The sequence below is a fragment of the Giraffa tippelskirchi genome, chromosome 14 (assembly GCF_054371585.1).
Source record: "Giraffa tippelskirchi isolate mGirTip1 chromosome 14, T2T-mGirTip1v1.2.pri, whole genome shotgun sequence".
NCBI lineage: Eukaryota > Metazoa > Chordata > Mammalia > Artiodactyla > Giraffidae > Giraffa > Giraffa tippelskirchi.
The window spans coordinates 17,159,680-17,176,526 of NC_137288.1; positions in this window are offsets into that span (position 1 = coordinate 17,159,680).

Genomic DNA, 16,847 nt, shown 5'->3' on the forward strand with positions numbered 1-16,847 from the left:
CATGGGGGTGCGAAATGTGGGACACAACTTAACAACTGAACAACAACAATGAACATAGTTACTTTTCATACTTTCACTGTTTAACCTTTACACTAGAGATAAATGATTAACATGCCACCATATTACAGTTTTTGAATATTCTAAATTTGACTGTGTACCATTTTTATCACTGTGTTTTATATTTAATGTGCTTCCATGTTACTGTTAAGCATCTTTTCATTTCAGCTTGAAGAACCACTCAAAATTTCTTGTAAGACAGGTCCAGCAGTGAGGAACTCCCTCAGGATAACTCTGCCAGGGAAAATGTTCTTGACTGAGGGCTATTTTTTTTTTTTTTCTTTCAGCACTTTGAACATACCTGCATGATTTCTGCCAAGAAATCCATCAATATTGTTATGGTGGTTCCCTTGGGGGTGAGAAATTTATTTTTCTCTTGTTGATTTTAAAATGATTTTTTTTTAATTTTAGACAGTTTCACAACAATGTGTCTTAGAGAAGTACATCTTTTGGGGTTGAAACATTTTGAGGTCCTAGAAACTGCATAGGCTTGGATGTCCAAATCTCACCATGATTATTTCTTGACAGTTATTTCTTTAAGCTTTCTGCCCCTGTCTATCCCTCTTCCCCTTCTGGGACCCCAGTTTCTTTTAGTTGTGTCCTGTAATTCTCTTAGGCTGTCTTCACTCTTTTTGCTTCTCCAACGACTTGAAATGAGCTGCCTTTGGCTTCCCGGACTCTCTCTGCCCCATCCAGTCTGCCCTTCAGTTGGCTGCGGTTTCTTGGCTCAGCCGTGCTGGGTCTCGCCCTAGGATTCTGCTGGGCTCCTCTCCAGGATTTCTCAGAAGCTGGCAGGCCTGCTGCCTGGTTACCTGTCCTGGTGACCATAGGGTGTGCTCCACGGCTGCCCGGCGTGTCTGGCCAAGCTCTCTGGTGGGGCAGCGCTGGAAGCCGGGCTCAGCATCAGGTGGGACCAGGACTGCCTGCCCAGGTCCCTGGCGAGACAGGCACCAGGGAGCACAGCCCTGATTGAGAATCCTCCGCAAGGGCACCTCTGCCCGCAGGAACGTGGTCTGCAAGGATCCGAACTCTCACCACTGTGACCCCCACCCTTCCGCCAGTTCTAGCTGATTCCCCAGGGACTCTGTGAGGCACAATGTAAGTGGGCTTTCTGGCAGGTGTCCTGCACCACTGGGGACTCTGGATGTCCAAGCTGGACCTCCCTTTCCCAGTGGAAGACTGCAGGCCGGGGACGCCCCCAGGGTGGCAGTGCCTGTGCTGGGGTAGGGGCAATGCGCTGAAAGCAAATCTGCTCCCCTTACCCTTCTCACCTCCTTTTCTCAGTTTCTGTGGTCTGGGGGAACACTTCCTCCTCCCCACTCCACTCTGGGATCTGTGCAAAGGCTTCTTGTCTACCGAGAATGACCAGTTGCTCTGTCTCGGGTGGGGGAGCTGTTGTTCGGTCGCTCAGTTGTGTCCAGCTCTTTGCGGCCCCATGGACTGCAGCACACCAGGCTTCCCTGTCCTTCCCTATCTCCTGGAGCTTGCTCAAATTCATGTCCATTGAGTTGATGATGCCATCCAACCAGTTCATCTTCTATCACCCCCTTCTCCACCTGCCCCCAATCTTTCCCAGCATCAGGGTCTTTTCCAATGAGTCAGCTCTTCGCATCAGGTGGCCAAAGTATTGGAGCTTCAGCTTCAGCATCAGTTGTTCCAAAGAAGATTCAGGTTGATTTCCTTTAGGATTGAGGGTGAGGGAGTGGGGACCCAAGTTAGGAACTTCCTATCCTACCATCTTCCCAGCCTACTGCTTTCCCATCTCTATAGTTTCTTAATTTTATCCAAGTTCCTTTGCATATGACAAGTCATTTTTCTTTTGCTTCTTTCAAGATTTTGTCTTTGAGTTTGACTTTCAGTATTTTACGTATGTCAACATATGTCAACGTGAAGTTCATTCACCTTCCTTAATGTATGGGTTAATATTTTTCATCAAATTCAAGAAGCTTTCAGCCACAATTTTGCACTTCTTTCTGCCCCCTGCTCCTCTCCTCCGACCCCTGTCACACTTGACTTGGGTGTGTAATGGGCCCACATTCTCTGGGGCTCTGCTCATCTTTCCTCTCTGTTGTCTGGGCTGTAGGATATTATTGACCTCTCTTCAAGTCTGCTGATTCTTTTTCTAAATCATATTAAATCATTAAATCCTCCAGTGAAATTTTAATTTTAGCTATGGTGCTTTTGAAATCCAGTATTTTCATCTGTCTGTGTTTTATATCATTCCTATCTCTTTACACTGGTATTCTCCACTTGACTGTCAGCTTTGCGATGACACCTTCTTTGTTTACTGCTTTCACCGTGGAGTCCTTTCATTCTTTGAGTACATTTACAAGTCCTGCTGTGAAGTCTTTGTTCTCAAACCTGAGATCAGGTTGCTCTCAGTGACTATTTCTTGCATTTTTCTCTGTCTAGGTTACACCCCACTGTTTCTTTACACATCTCTCTTTTTTTTTAAATTGAAACTTTTTGATGTTTTAGATAATGTATGGGGTCACACTGGATACTGACTGTCCTTCCTCTCTCTATGGAACTGTAACTCCACAAGTAAAAACTGTAAATCTTGATTGTTTCAGATGCATGGGTGTTTATAAAGATATGCTGATGTTTATGTAAAAGGTTAGTATCTATGAACCTCAAAACTGCCTTTTAAAATTAGATGAGAAGTCATCATTACAGCTGTTGAAATTTGTCTGAGTGAGAGCCCATCTAAAACTTATACCCTTTTGTGTTATGATACTGTTAGTAATGATTTTTACTTTCTCAAAATAACCTCAGAGCATTAAATTATGAGATGGCAGACTTCTGAATTACAAACTAGACCATTGGCTAATCCTCTGATTCACATCCAGAAATGATTGGTGCCAACTCTGTACTATGCTTAGTCACTCAGTCATGTCCAACTTTTTACGACCCCATGGACTACAGCCTGCCAGGTTCCTCTGTCCCTGGGGATTCTCCAGGCAAGAATACTGGAAGAGTTGCCCTTCTCCAGGGGATGTTCCCAACCCAGGGACCAAACTCAGGTCTTCCGCATTGCAAGCGGATTCTTACTGTGTGAGCCACCAGGGAAGCCCTGGTGCCAACTATAGCTCCTAACAAAAAAAAAGAAAACAACAAGGATTTATGTTCTGTGAATATTTCTCAGAGCAACTATAGACACAGGCAAATAGTCAGAGAAAAAGAACATCTGAAGGGATTCATATTATACTACCTCATAGTTCTATTCAAATAATTATCTCTGCATATTAGGCCAAAATTACCAAGAGATTATGACTGATAAAATGGCACATATTTTAAATAGCTTCAAAAGCTATGATTTAAATGTTTTTCTCTTACCCACAGAGCCCTCTAGTGGAAACAAAGACATCAAAACTGAATCTGCAGGAAAAAATCACCAGACTTTAGAAATCTCCATTTCACTTCCCCTGAACATAAAATCTGGGCTTGGGAGACCTCCCCAGGATCTTCCTTACCAAAAATATATTTGTTCAGCAAAGAATTTGATGCCAATCTGGGTAAATGATATAGAAATGGGTGTAATTCTGAATGAGATACTGTGGATATAGCACATGGACATATAATGACAAAGGTCTTTTAAAAACTATGAACAGTTTGCATCTTCAGTTTTCTTTTCTATTTTTCAGTTGTTAAGTAGTCTGTTGGTGATGCTTTCGTCCTTAAGGTAAAGGCTATGAATGACACTGGGAGTGCCTAAGGCGTGTCTCCTGTGTTCCTGGCTGATGCTCATTTGTTGTTCTAAGTGTCCAGCTCTTGACAACTTCATGGACTGCCGCACTCCAGGCTCCCCTGCCCTTCGATGTCTCGAGAGGTCACCAAAATTCATGTCCACTGAGTCAGTGATGCTATCTAACCATCTCATCCTCTGTCACCCCCTCCTCCCTTTGCCTTCAACCTTTCCCAGAACCAGGGTCTTCCCATCAGGTAGCCAAAGGATTGGAGCTTCAGCTTCAGTTCATATACATTCTAACCCTTTAAAAATTATTTAACAAATATTTGAATTTCCTGCTTAAAGTTTTGCCCTATTTTTTTTCATATATTTATTTTTAACTGATTATCATGGAAAATTTCCAATGAACACCCCGATTCCATGGATCCATTCCCCAGCCTCAGCAGTTAACAGCTCACAGGCTAAGTGCTTCAGCTACACCTCCCCCCACTTCTCATTCTCTGTTAACTTGCAGTCCTGCTGGAGTTGCTCAAAAATTCACTCCTGAAAACATTTCCTCTCCTCCTCCTCCATCCTCTGCCGTCTGAAACACAGGGAAAATTGGATATTATCGTAATTGTTGAAGTAAGGTTTAAGTATACTGGGTTTTAGAAATATTTTGCCAAGAGTTTCTAGAAGTTAATGTCAGCACTGACATCAATTGAACAAGCTGAAGAATGGTGGCCCCCGAGTGCCCAACAGCCAAGAGCTCCTGCTGGGGGCCGGGTCAGTGCAGAGGCAATCAGAGCAAAATTGCTTTCCAAAGATCCACCCAGGAGTTTTCACGCCAAGCATACGTTTCTCTCCAACTTGCTTCCTTTCCATGTTCCACTAGTCACTCACCTAAGTTATCAGGTATCAGTCGAAGAGAAATCCTGACCATCAGCTCACTTCTCACCCTCCTTCACTTTCACAGTCACTAAGTCCCGTTTTATTTCCCCAGATTCTTTCCAAACTGCCCCACCTTCTCCCTCCCCCGCTGCCTGTCACTGTCTTAGTTTAAGTTCAGAACTCTCCTCTGGGTTGTCAAAAAAAGGGGGGGGGTGTTACTTGATGGCCCAGCCTCTGGTGGTGCCCTGTTTTATTCACCCTCTTTGATGCGGGAGGAATTCTTTTTCTCACTGAAGTTACCTCCTCGCTTGAACACTTCAAAGATGTCCTCCTGCTCTCACCATGACCCCCGCGGTTCTCACCATTGGGTCCACGTGTCACAGCACCGGGCCTGTGAGGCTCCAGGGTCGGCCCGGCTGCTTCTCCAAACTCGCCCTCCGTCCAGCAGCCACCTGCGCACCAAAAGGCCGACTCTTATTCCCGGTCACACAACGTCCTCTCCTACCGGGAGTCCTGGCCGAGGTTCTCGAGGCTGCTCCCACCCCTTTTCCTCTTTCTCCGTGGGAGGAAGATGCGAAATGACCAACTACAATGTAAAGCGAAAACTTACTGGGAAAGACCTGGTTGCTGGGGAATATTGAAGGCAAAAGGAGAAAGGGACGACAGAGGATGAGATGGTTGGATGGCATCACTGACCCAGTGGACTGGAGTTTGAGCAAACCCCGGGAGAGGGTGAAGGACAGGGCAGCCTGGTGTCTGCGGTCCATGGGGTCACGAAGAGTCAGACACGACTTAGCGGCTGAACAACAACAATGAAGTGACAGCAGTGGTGACCTTCCTGGGGGAAGGGACACATTCTGACCTCACGCAGGGGGACACCAGGCCCAGTGTGAACAGGACCGTCTTCCCGGCACCCACAGGAACCGGGTCCTCAGAGCCCTGCTCTGGAAGCAGCCCCAGGGGAAGAAGGTCCCCGGGAATGGGACCCAAAGAGAAGCACAGGCGCGTGCGAGAGTGGCTGGGGCACAGGTGAGCCAGGTCACCGGGGACATCCGAGCAAGCACTTCGGTCAGGGTCACCAGAATGTCCCCCGTTGTTTGCTAGGAGGTGGGGAGTTATTCTGAGCAGCAAATAGCTTGTGCTGGGTCATGTCTGTGGCAATTACCATCCTCTTCCTCCTCCTTCTACCTTCTCCTCTGAGGTCAGAACCAAGAAGTCACGGTTCCTAGTCTCACCTGTTAGCCAGGGGTTCGGGGACACATGCATGTGGGGTTGTGGAGGTCTTGCACAGACTCCAGAGACTGGACCCCAGCCTCCAGCTGCTGAGCAATTCCTGCAGCTCTCAGCTCAGGGGACCTGACTCTGGTCCCTGTGGGTTGTCGGGGGTGGGGGCAGCTGCTTTCTGACCTCTGGGTCACAGCTGTGGTGGAATGGCCCAAGTGTCTACGGCATTCTTAAAAGCTCTTAATCTCTGTATTAAGGGGATTTTGTCGGTTTTGTTTTCTTTTTTTTTAGCTTAGATGTTTACACTTCCTCCAATGGATGCTGGCTAATACAGTCAATTACATTTCATTTTATAACGATCAGTACAGCTGCAGAATGCAAAGCAGATTGGAGGTAAGTAGGAAGGGAGAGACCAGGTCAGGGACCAGGTCAGGACAACTAAATGGGGATAACAGCCTGTGTCCTTCAGGTGTGGAGGGGAGCAGAGGTGGTGGATGGATGCTGAGGTCTTGGAGGCAAAAATTAGCCCAAATCAGGGCTGAGCAGGTGCGAGGGTGGGGACAGATCAGGTCTCAAGGATGCTCGCTAACTCCCCAGACCGAGCAACTGGACAGGTGATGCACTGGTCACTGAAATAAGGTGGAAAGATGGTGAATTCAGCTTCAGGAGTGTTGAATCCAAGGTTGTTTTGAGTCTTGAAAGTGGAAATGTCACCGAGGTAGTGCAGCACGCCCGTTTCTGTAGCTCTGAGATGAGATCACAATGTATTAATATCATGGACCTGAGAATTATCGCCTGTGGAAGGCTGGCGTTGGGAGAGAGGAACTGCAGACAGACACGGTGGCCAGTGGGCTACTGAGTCATCCATCCAGGCCTGTTGCTTTGAGTTTCTCTGCCTCCGCCTCCGTCAGCACCAACCGTGCTGTCACCGCTACAGCTGCTGAAACGTTTTCTTCCTCTTGTCCCTGGTAAGCATTCACACCCACTAAATTTAGTCCGGCATTTCCCCACTCATCACTGCAACTCTGGAGTCTCAAGGGGGGCTGCAGGCCCGGGCCCCCGCCCTGGTCTCACATGGAATGACTGCTGGACGGGCACACGGCTCGCTCGCAAGCTGAGGGCACCGATTTATTGTCACGAGGGGCGAGCGCACCTTGACAACATGAGGGGTCCCAGTAAGACTGGTACGGGGGCTCATCACAGGGTTTGCACCGGGCGGTTTGGGCTGGGGCTCAAAGAAGGTCCTGGCTCGAGGGCTGCCCCGGCCAGGGAACGTCTGCAGCTGCCGCCAGTCTGATCCCATCTGTGGAGCAGAAGGAGTGGAGCGGGCTGGCACGGCGACAACAAATGAGCAGACAAGGCTATTGCGCAGGCTCTCCCTTGAGGACTCCAGGGTGCTATAGGGCCCCGGGCCCTGTCTGGAGCGCCTTCCCCCGGCCCCTGTGCCAGAAACGCTTCTGCTCCTTCTCTACCACCTTGTCCAGCTCCCGCCCCTGTCAGGGTCCCCAGCGTCCCCAGCTGAACCCGGTGGTCCCTCTCGGGTCCCTGCGCCCGCTCGTGCTCCTGCGCTGTCCTGTAGCTGATCTTTCACACCTCTGCCCAGGGAGGTGAGCCCCAGAGGGCAGGGGAGGCCGTCTACTCCGTCTCTTTTCTTCCACCGAGAACATCACCTCGCTTGTGGAAACTGCTGAACACAACGACAAAAATCTTCCCAAATGACCAGGGCTGCCTCCCCGGACGTTCAGTTTGTGAACCTGCTCCTCTGTGTCCAGATGAATGCCCGTCTCACCCCAGAAGCTTCCGGCAGCCTGAACGCCCCAGGAGGCTTCTCAGGGTCCTCTCTGCTTTACCCCACACCACCTTCCTGGTTTTACTCCCAGCAACTTCCCTACCTGCTCCCCGTGCGGAGCCTCTCTATGCGCTAACCCTCCGGTCTTCTCCACTGCCCTCATGGCGTCTTCCGTGGACATCCGCAGATGCCCTGCCCTCGACCCGGAGACCAAGGCCCAGGTCCAGCGCCACCGCCCTCCTGAGCCCCGACGGGTCCGCCCCCTGCTGTGTCCGAGGCCCCTCCGGAGGGTGCTGGGCGCCCCGCCTGAGCGCCTCCGTCTCAGGCTGAGCCTCAGATCCCAGCCCTCTTCTCTAAACAACATGGACGTGGACTGTGCTTGAGAAGTCCTGTTATACTTCACAATATTTAACCATAAAGTTTAGAGCATGTTGGAGGCAGCGGGTACTTCCCTGGCAATCCAGTGGTTAAGACTTCGACTTCCAAGGCAGGGGCTGTGGGTCTGATCAGGGAGCCGCATGCCTTGCAGCCAAAAAAAAAACCAAAAAACAAAAAACATAAAATAGGAGCAATATTGTAACAAATTCAATAAAGACTTTAAAAATGGTTCACATAAAAAAAACTTAAAAAATTTTTTAAAATAAAACATTAAGCACTCAATGAGCAGAATACTTTATGTAAAAGACATTTCAATACATTGCATCAAATGTCATTTCTTATAATACGTTTCAGGCTGTTTTGTGATAATAGGGGTTTCATAATGGTGAACTTGAGTCCACAGAAACGTCCTAAGTACTTTCTTCATCATCAGTAAATTGCAGCTATGGTCAATATATGTGTGAATTTTAGGATATTCTTTGATACATTGTAAGTTCACATTCTTGGAAAATTAAATTAAGGCCGCCCAGTTTGGGACTGTGGCTCGATTCTTCTGGAAGCTCAGAGACCTAAAAATGACTGCCTCAGTGTTCCGAGCCACCAGATGGCAGCAGTTTCATACAATTCTGGAGCAAAAGCGGCCACTTCCACTTGTGATCAGATCTGAACTGAGGCTGCCTTCTTCAAGAAAGCTTCAGTATTATTTATACTGCAGTGCATTCTCCTAAAGTATTCATTTAGTGATACATTCTAGACAAGCCACCAATCAAACTGCATGGTTGTCCTTTTTTTATTTCATTTTCCATTATCTGGGAACAAAATTAAATGATTAAAACCCACTAATCTCCTAACGTTGCAATATTTACTGTGAGAGTCTGCATGAAATCACATTATGTATCAAAATAAGCCATTGCGCTTGTTCACTCTCCCCCCGTTGGGCTGGCATTCAGTACTGAGTGTGCCTACCATGCGACGGGGCTCTGTGAGGCCCAGTGGGAACCGGTGGGAGGAAGGACTGGTAGACACAGGGCAGAGGTGTAGGGTTGACTAAAAAAAAAAGCCACAACCTAAAACTTGAGAGTTATGTTTCATTTGGTAGGAATTTTTAGGGCTTCAAGCTCAGAGGCAGCATCTCAACTGACCCTGAGAGAACTGCTCTGAGGAGGTACGGAGAGAAGAGGAGCCAGGTTTTATAGAAGTTTTACAACAAAGGGCTGGTAGTCTGACCATCAAAAGATTAGACCTCCCAAGCTAAGGAATTTAGAGCTTTTCTCTGTAGGGAAGATCCAAGGTTCTGGGCTCTCTGAAATCATTCCTTCGAGATGCACCTCTGCTCTCTGGGGCCAGCGTCCTGTGTCCTCGCGTCCTGAGCTCCCATTGGGCTCACTTTAGGGAGCGGCTGCAATCTGGTGGCTGCTAGACGGCTGGTGTTCTTTCCTCCCTGAGCTCCCTCAGGGCTCACTGGCTTACCCGGGAGGGCTTTGAGGCTCGCCATTTATGTCTCTGATGATCAACCTTTAATCTTTACTCAGACTTAAATAACAAAATGTAAAAGAAACGCAGAATTTGCACTGGATCTTTCCAACTAGCTGAGCTATGCCATTGGTTAACAAGGAGAAGGTGACTCAGAACCAACAGAACTTTAGTGCCTCAGAGACCTTGGTCTGCTGACTGAATGTTGAGAATGATTTTACTAAGAAGGGGCAGTCACTCATGATGCAACGAGAACAGCCAGGGTCCCTCAAGAGCTGAAAAGACACCGCAAATACAAGACATGCGGGCTGGTTGGGAGGTTCTGATTAGTCTCCAAGTCTCAGGCTCTGGAAGAGACCCCACCGGAGACTGAGGGAATGTCTTTTTCCCATTCTGAGGTTCGTGACAATAATTATAATTTGCCTGTAGGAGTTGATTATGCATCAGGTTTGTTCTAAGTTGCAATCCTACATGTAGTGTTTACAACAATCCGAGAAGCAGTTACACCCAATCTCTAGTCTACAGACGGAGGAAGAGGAAGGATAACAAATTCAAGTCTGGGTAGTCAACACTGCAATGGCAACCCACTCCAGTACTCTTGCCTGGAAAATCCCATGGACGGAGGAGCCTGGTAGGCTGCAGTCCATGGGGTCGCTAAGAGTCGGACACAACTGAGCGACTTCACTTTCACTTTTCACTTTCATGCATTGGAGAAGGAAATGGCAACCCACTCCAGTGTTCTTGCCTGGAGAATCCCAGGGATGGGGAAGCCTGGTGGGCCACCGTCAAAGGGGTCGCACAGAGTTGGACACGACTGAAGCGACTTAGCAGCAGCAGCAGTCAACACTGAGATGGGATTCAAATTCAGACAGGTGGGTCCCGGAAAGGTAAACACGTTGTGATGCTCGCTGTCCCTGATGGTGGATACGTCTTACCTCACAGATTGTCCACAGTGGAAACGTGCCCTCATACAGCAGGAATTTTGACACGCTCAACCAAAGGAGGTGTTTTCAGCAGAAGGTTCCAAGGACACACTCAGTGAAAGGGACATGACCTACAGTCCTCCAGGACTGACCAGCCCTGATGCCTATGAAGTGAGCATGATACCCGGTCATGAACTGTCACGACATTGGAGATGGCGGAAGGTGTGTGGACAGGACGGGCTCCTGAGAAGGGGCTGGGCCCACACAGGTCTTCTCTTCAGCTGCTCTTGCATCACCTGAGGTTCTATGATCATCTCCCTTCACCGGGTGACCCTGGGCCACAGTGGGACAGAAGACACAGCAGGCTCTGTCACAGCTGCAGTTTGCAGTTACACCTTCTCCACGGTTACCTACTTGCATGTGGTCAAGGGCGTGAGACCCTGGGGGGCCTTTGTACAGAACCACGGGCAGATGTTTTCACAGAGAACTGGCTCAGCCTGTGGACACCACTAGGGAAGGAGGTGGGGCCAGAGCAGCCCTGGAGGGCAGGAGAGCCTGGCACTCAGGAGGGTGTGCCAGGCACCGAGGCCCCGCCCACACCTGAGAGGCAGTCCAGGAGCCGGAGGCTCCACCCACTCGTTGCGTTTTCCTGCTGACTCTGAGAATGGTTTGGGGAGGAAGTGACAGGAGTCAGCAATCCTAAAGCACAACCGCCAGGGGAGACGTGAAGTTGCGTTTTATTTTTGTTTTGAATGGTCCTTTTTTTCCGTCTTTGATGTTGCTTAGCGTAATGGTGCCTCACAGCCATGCAGACAGTCATTTGTGTGTAGATGTGAGGAAAGGGAGCATTATCATTTTACAGAGCAGAAATCTACGGTAGAAAAAAAATGCGACTTGCCTGAGGTCACAAATCAAGGCAGTGGCGCCAACGAGCTGGTTTGCTCCTCAGAGAAGCAGTGCTTTTGTGGAAAACAGGAGAAGAGCATTAGGGCTCCTTGAATTGGTTCGAGGACACATTCTCATCGCTACGCATCCTCGGATCTGTAGCTTGGGGAAACAAGTGGTGATTTGCAGGATGCTGCGCTCCGAGCTCGGGATTGCAGGATGCTGCGCTCCGAGACTAATGAGCTTGAATATCATTTTCCTCCTGGTATTAGTCTTCCCCGTGTCAAGTTGCTCATCCACTTGGGTGCTAATCATCTCAAAACGTTCTTCGTTTAAGAAGGAATTTAAACTTCAGATGAGAAGAAAAAAAAGATTATAATGTCTAATGCTTTAGAAACGTTCGGTTTCCGCTTCAAAATGGAGCAAAACTCTGCCACGCTGATACTTTGGAACTAGAGGGCAGGCTGAAACTGTGCTCACAGCAATCAGTGTTTAGTTATCAGAGGTAAACAGAAAATACTAGTGTCATCACTTTCAGATGAACGTGTACTTGAAACCCAAGTGTCTCATCTTCCAGTCCTTCAAGTCCATCCTACCCAACACCCTCACACCCACATCAACAACAAGGGTTCCCTGCACTTGAGTCCCGAGGGCACCATGCACCAAGGTCAGCCTCCAGTTGCTATTTTGCCTCTGACTTTGACTCCAGCAAAGAGTGTAACTCCCGGGGTTAGAGACCGGAGGACGCTGAGCAGGCAGAGGAGGAAGTAAGTCAACACTAAAACCCGGGTTCTTGGTGTGTGTGTCTGGGGGGCGGGGGGGCTTCCGTGTTGTTGTTCCATTACTCGGTCGTGTCCGACTCTTAGCGACTCCATGGACTGCAGCACGCCAGGCTTCCCCGTCCTTCACCATCTCCAGAGCTTGCTCAAACTCATGTCCATTGAGTCGGCGATGCCATCCAACCATCTCATCCTTTGTTGTCCCCGTCTCCTCCTGCCTTCAGTCTTTCCCAGCATCAGGGTCTTTTCTAATGAGTGGGCTTCCCTGGTGGCTCAGTGGTGAAGAATCTGCCTATCAGTGCAGGAGACCTGGGTTTGATCCCGGGGTCAGGAAGATCCCCTGGACAAGGGCACCGCAACCCACTCCAGTGTTCTTGCCTGGAGCATTGGATGGACAGAGAAGCCTGGCGGGCTGCAGTCCATGGAGTCAACAAAGAGTCAGACACGACTGAGAGACTGACTTTCCAAACGCAGAACCCACTTATATGCAGACAGCAACATCCAGACTACAGGTTACCTCATACACTTGAGGATTAATAAGATCAAAATCATTTCTAAACACATTTAATAGAATAAAAAAGTTTATCATTTCCTTGTATTTTCCAATTATGATCCAAAGCTGATAAAATGGACAAAAGTAACTCACCTTACCTAGAGTGTTTATGAGCATTACTTTGTGTATCCAGCCTCATTAGGATATTGCATTCTAAATTTATAGATAAAACTCTCTTCATAAGGCTTTCTTTGAGATCTGAAGAAAAATCACCCAAGATACAATTAAGATTTTTAAACGAAATCATATCACAAAATGCTATGTTAAACTATTTGAAAAACAACCCAGATTGAAGGAGGAAACAGAACAGGCTCTATTTTGAAAGCAGGACTCAATCTTGGGCTGAACTGCGGACTTTGAACTTTATGCCCAGTATCTATGGAAACACATACCAACTGGAAAACCAGGCCCTCAGAAGGAAGAGCCCCAGGGCTTTCTGTAGCCTAAAAGAATACCCTAATTATCTGTGTAACCGAATAGAATCATACATTCTATTATGTTTATTGGGGTATGAGCACAGGCCTATTGATAATTGTCCACTGTTAACTACCTAGGCTTAAGGCATATGAATCACAGGTTAACTTTGATTGTATCTTTCTTTTCCTTTGTTCAGACTAGTTTCAGGGAATTTGGGGAGGTGGGTTTGGGCACGTACACTTGGGATATATACGGTTTTCACAAAAAACTGGTTGGAGTCCTTGGCTAAGAGGAGACTCTGCCTTGGGCCCGCCAGTGTAATAAATTGCACTCCACTATCTGCGTTGTCCTTCTGAGTGAGTTTGTTTTCTGGAATGCGTGGCTACAACAAGATCATTTAAAATCTTCAGTCCTGCCTGCCAGTACTTCATGCAGGTTTGGAAGTTTTCTGGGCTTAGACTCTTACTTTTTTATTAGGAGTTAAGATTTTATTTGTTCTGTCCCAAAAACCAAATTCAGTAGGAGCAAATGTTATCAGGAAAACTGAAGTGATGCTTTTTCAGAATTAAGTATGGATTTTCAGCAGTGATGAGAAAATCAGCAAGCTGGAAGCAAAGTCAGGTATAGATGTTTGCAGATTAAACAAAATCAGCTACAAATCTTAATCGATTCAAAGCGTGTACACAAGGCTCTCAGAATGGCCAGCTTGGACCCTTGATGCTGGAGATGCTGGTGGCAATATCACAGTAAGTTAGGAGGAGCACACCCACAAAATTAAAGCAAAATTAACACAATAAAAATGTCTAAAGGATATAGAAATTCAGGGAAATATAAGGATATTCATGTCAATTGCTAAATATTTTTAAATGCCTTGTCTGTGCCAATGATAATGTTCTGTTGTGGATGGAATATTTGAAGTTATAGAAAAGTCCTTTCTATGAATAATCTTTTAACAAAATAAGTATATGTTTATTTTCAGAAATTTAGAAAAGCAGAAAGGAGAAAAATACTTGACCAAAAATTTCACTTCTGTTAATAACCATTATTAACATTTTCATTTCTTCCAATCCCTATTTTTCTGTGCAAATATATATGTATCTTAATGATATTGTGATTCTGAGATACAAAAGTAAACTAATTGTATGTTTTTATTTCACACATCATGAATATTTTGCACTGTTACTAGCAAGCATTTTTAAATGATTCTCCAGTATCTCAGTATAAAAGATTTGCCTATTTTACTTTGTCAGGTAAAACGATGGTGGAGGGTTCAACTTTGAAAGTTTTTACTGTTGTAGCCACCTGTTCTGGGAAACAAACTCACTCAGAAGGACAATGCAGATAGTGGAGTGCAGTTTATTACACAGGTGGGCCCAAGGCAGAGTCTCCTCTTAGCCAAAGACCCCGACCAGTTTTTGTGAAAACCTTATATACCCTAAGTGTACATGCCCAAACCCACCTCCCCAAATTCCCTGAAACTAGTCTGAACAAAGGAAAAGAAAGATACAATCAAAGTTAACCTGTGATTCATATGCTTTAAGCCTAGGTAGTTAACAGTGGACAATTATCAATAGGCCTGTGGTCATATCCCAATAAGCATAATAAATGTTACACAGATAATTAGGGTATTCTTTTAGGCGATGGAGAGTCTAGGTACGAGTCTAGGTATAGGGCTTTTCCATCCAGGGGGTCAGGCTTTCCAGTTGGTATGTCATTTCCATAGATACTGGGCATGTAGCTCAAAGTCCACAGTCCAGCCCAACACGGAGTCCTGCTTTCAAGACAGAGCCTCTTCTGTCTGTTTGCTCCCTCATTATCAGTTAGAGATGCACATTGGAGATATATTTAGGGGTGAAAATTGCATGACAGATTTGCTGGAAAAAACACAATACACAAGTGAGGGACTAGATAAACAAGCTTGCCAAATGTTTGTTAACTGTTGAAGCTGGAAGATTAACCTGCATTTCTTTGCAGATCTGTGCTTTTATAGTGTTTCTATAAGAGTGAGAATCAAACCTTGGCCATAATTAGTCAGGAGTATACTCAGTTGTGTCCAACTCTTTGCAATCCCATTGACTGTAGCCCTCCAGGCTCCTCTGTCCATGGAATTTTCCAGGCAAGAATACTGGAGTGGGTTGCCGCTTCCTTTTCCAAGGGGTTTTCCCAACCCAGAAATCAAACCCATCTTTTGCTTCTCCTGCATTGGCAGGAAAATTCTTTACCATGGGCTTCACCAGGGAATCCCAACCTTATCCATAAATAAAGTCAATTATATCCCTTCTTGGAAAGGTAATATCCGATCTTTCATGTCTGTGTCTCCTTAATAAGGCACTAAATCCTTCCGTACTCTGAGATTAATTTCTGGTTCTCTAATTGGCTCCATTGAATGAAGTTTGCATCAATACTGCACTCTTTTAATGATTACAGATTTCAATTAAGGTTAATCTCATGGAAATGAGCGCCACGTCTTCAACCACTATTTGCCGTCTAATTTCATCTCCATGAACCATCTCTGGTGCTACCTCTTGGTTTCCCTTTCAGCCTCCTGCTGTGCCTTGTCCGGTTCCGCTTGACAGAGGGTTGGTGAGTGCAGTAAGTCATCTCCTGGGCTTTCTCGGCCTTCAGGCGGTGTTAACTTCACTTCCTGGCAGTAAGATTGGCTGAATATGCTTTTCTTCAGTCTGCTCGTAAGTGAACAAGGAGCCTGGCAGACGAGATCTGTGCTGGGTGTTTCAGTCAACCCTCGGAACACTAGCCACCTAGGGGTGTGTTTCTACCCACTGCTGGCATCCTGTGGACCTGAGATGGTCTCCAATGAAACCGCATGCATCCCCAGAGTGTCTTCAAGTGCAATGCTCCTGAACCCAGAAGAGAGAGTCTCTGCTTCCCACCCTCTGGTCTCTGCTGCTGTGAGGTTATGAACTACATCTGTGAAGAATCAAATCCCCCAAACTGAGAACCCTTTCTGCTCTGCTGCAGAGCTTTGTTCAAGGAGATCAGGGTCCCTGACAGAGAATCTCCAGGCACCATTGCACACCTTCCTCCCGGTGGTTTCCAGCAGTTGCCCTGTGCAGTGGGATTGCACTGGTTTTCTTTTGTTTTGCAACAAATTATCACCCACTAAGACTGTCCCTAGTGGCTCAGCAGTCAACAAAGTACCTGCAATGGAGGAGACATGGGTTTGATCCCCAGGCCCGGAAGATCCCCTGAAGGAGGAAATGGCAACCCACTCCAGTAGTCTTGCCTGGGAAATCCCAAGGACAGAGGAGCTTGATGGGCCAGAGGCCATGAAGTTGCAAAGAGTCAGACATGACTGAACAACAAATCACCCACGAAGCAGTTTGCACCCACAGCACTGAAGAGCTCCCAGTTCAGGGGGATGTACATCCAGCTGGGTTCTCTGGGCACCACTGCAAGGCTGAGAGAAGAGGCCACCGGGGCCACGTCTCACCCACAGCTGCAGCTCTCTCCCACCCCGCACAGCTGCTGCAAGCATTCACGCTTTATGGCTTCAAGACCAATGTCCCCATTCCCTGACTGACTGTCAGGGAGAAGGGGTTCCCACACCCCTTACCACCCAACTCCTCCGTCTTCCAGCCTGGCACATGGGTCCCTCCCACACTTTGCATCTCTGGCTTCCTCTTCTGCAATCAGCTGGAGAAAACTTCTCCTAAGAGGCTCTTGCGACAAGGTCAGGCCCACCCAGGTCCTCTCCTTGTTTTACAGCCAACCTTGCCTTTCAATATAACTTGAACTTGGGGATGACATCTAAGCACGGTACCAACCCCAGCAACTGCAGGCAGGATGTGTA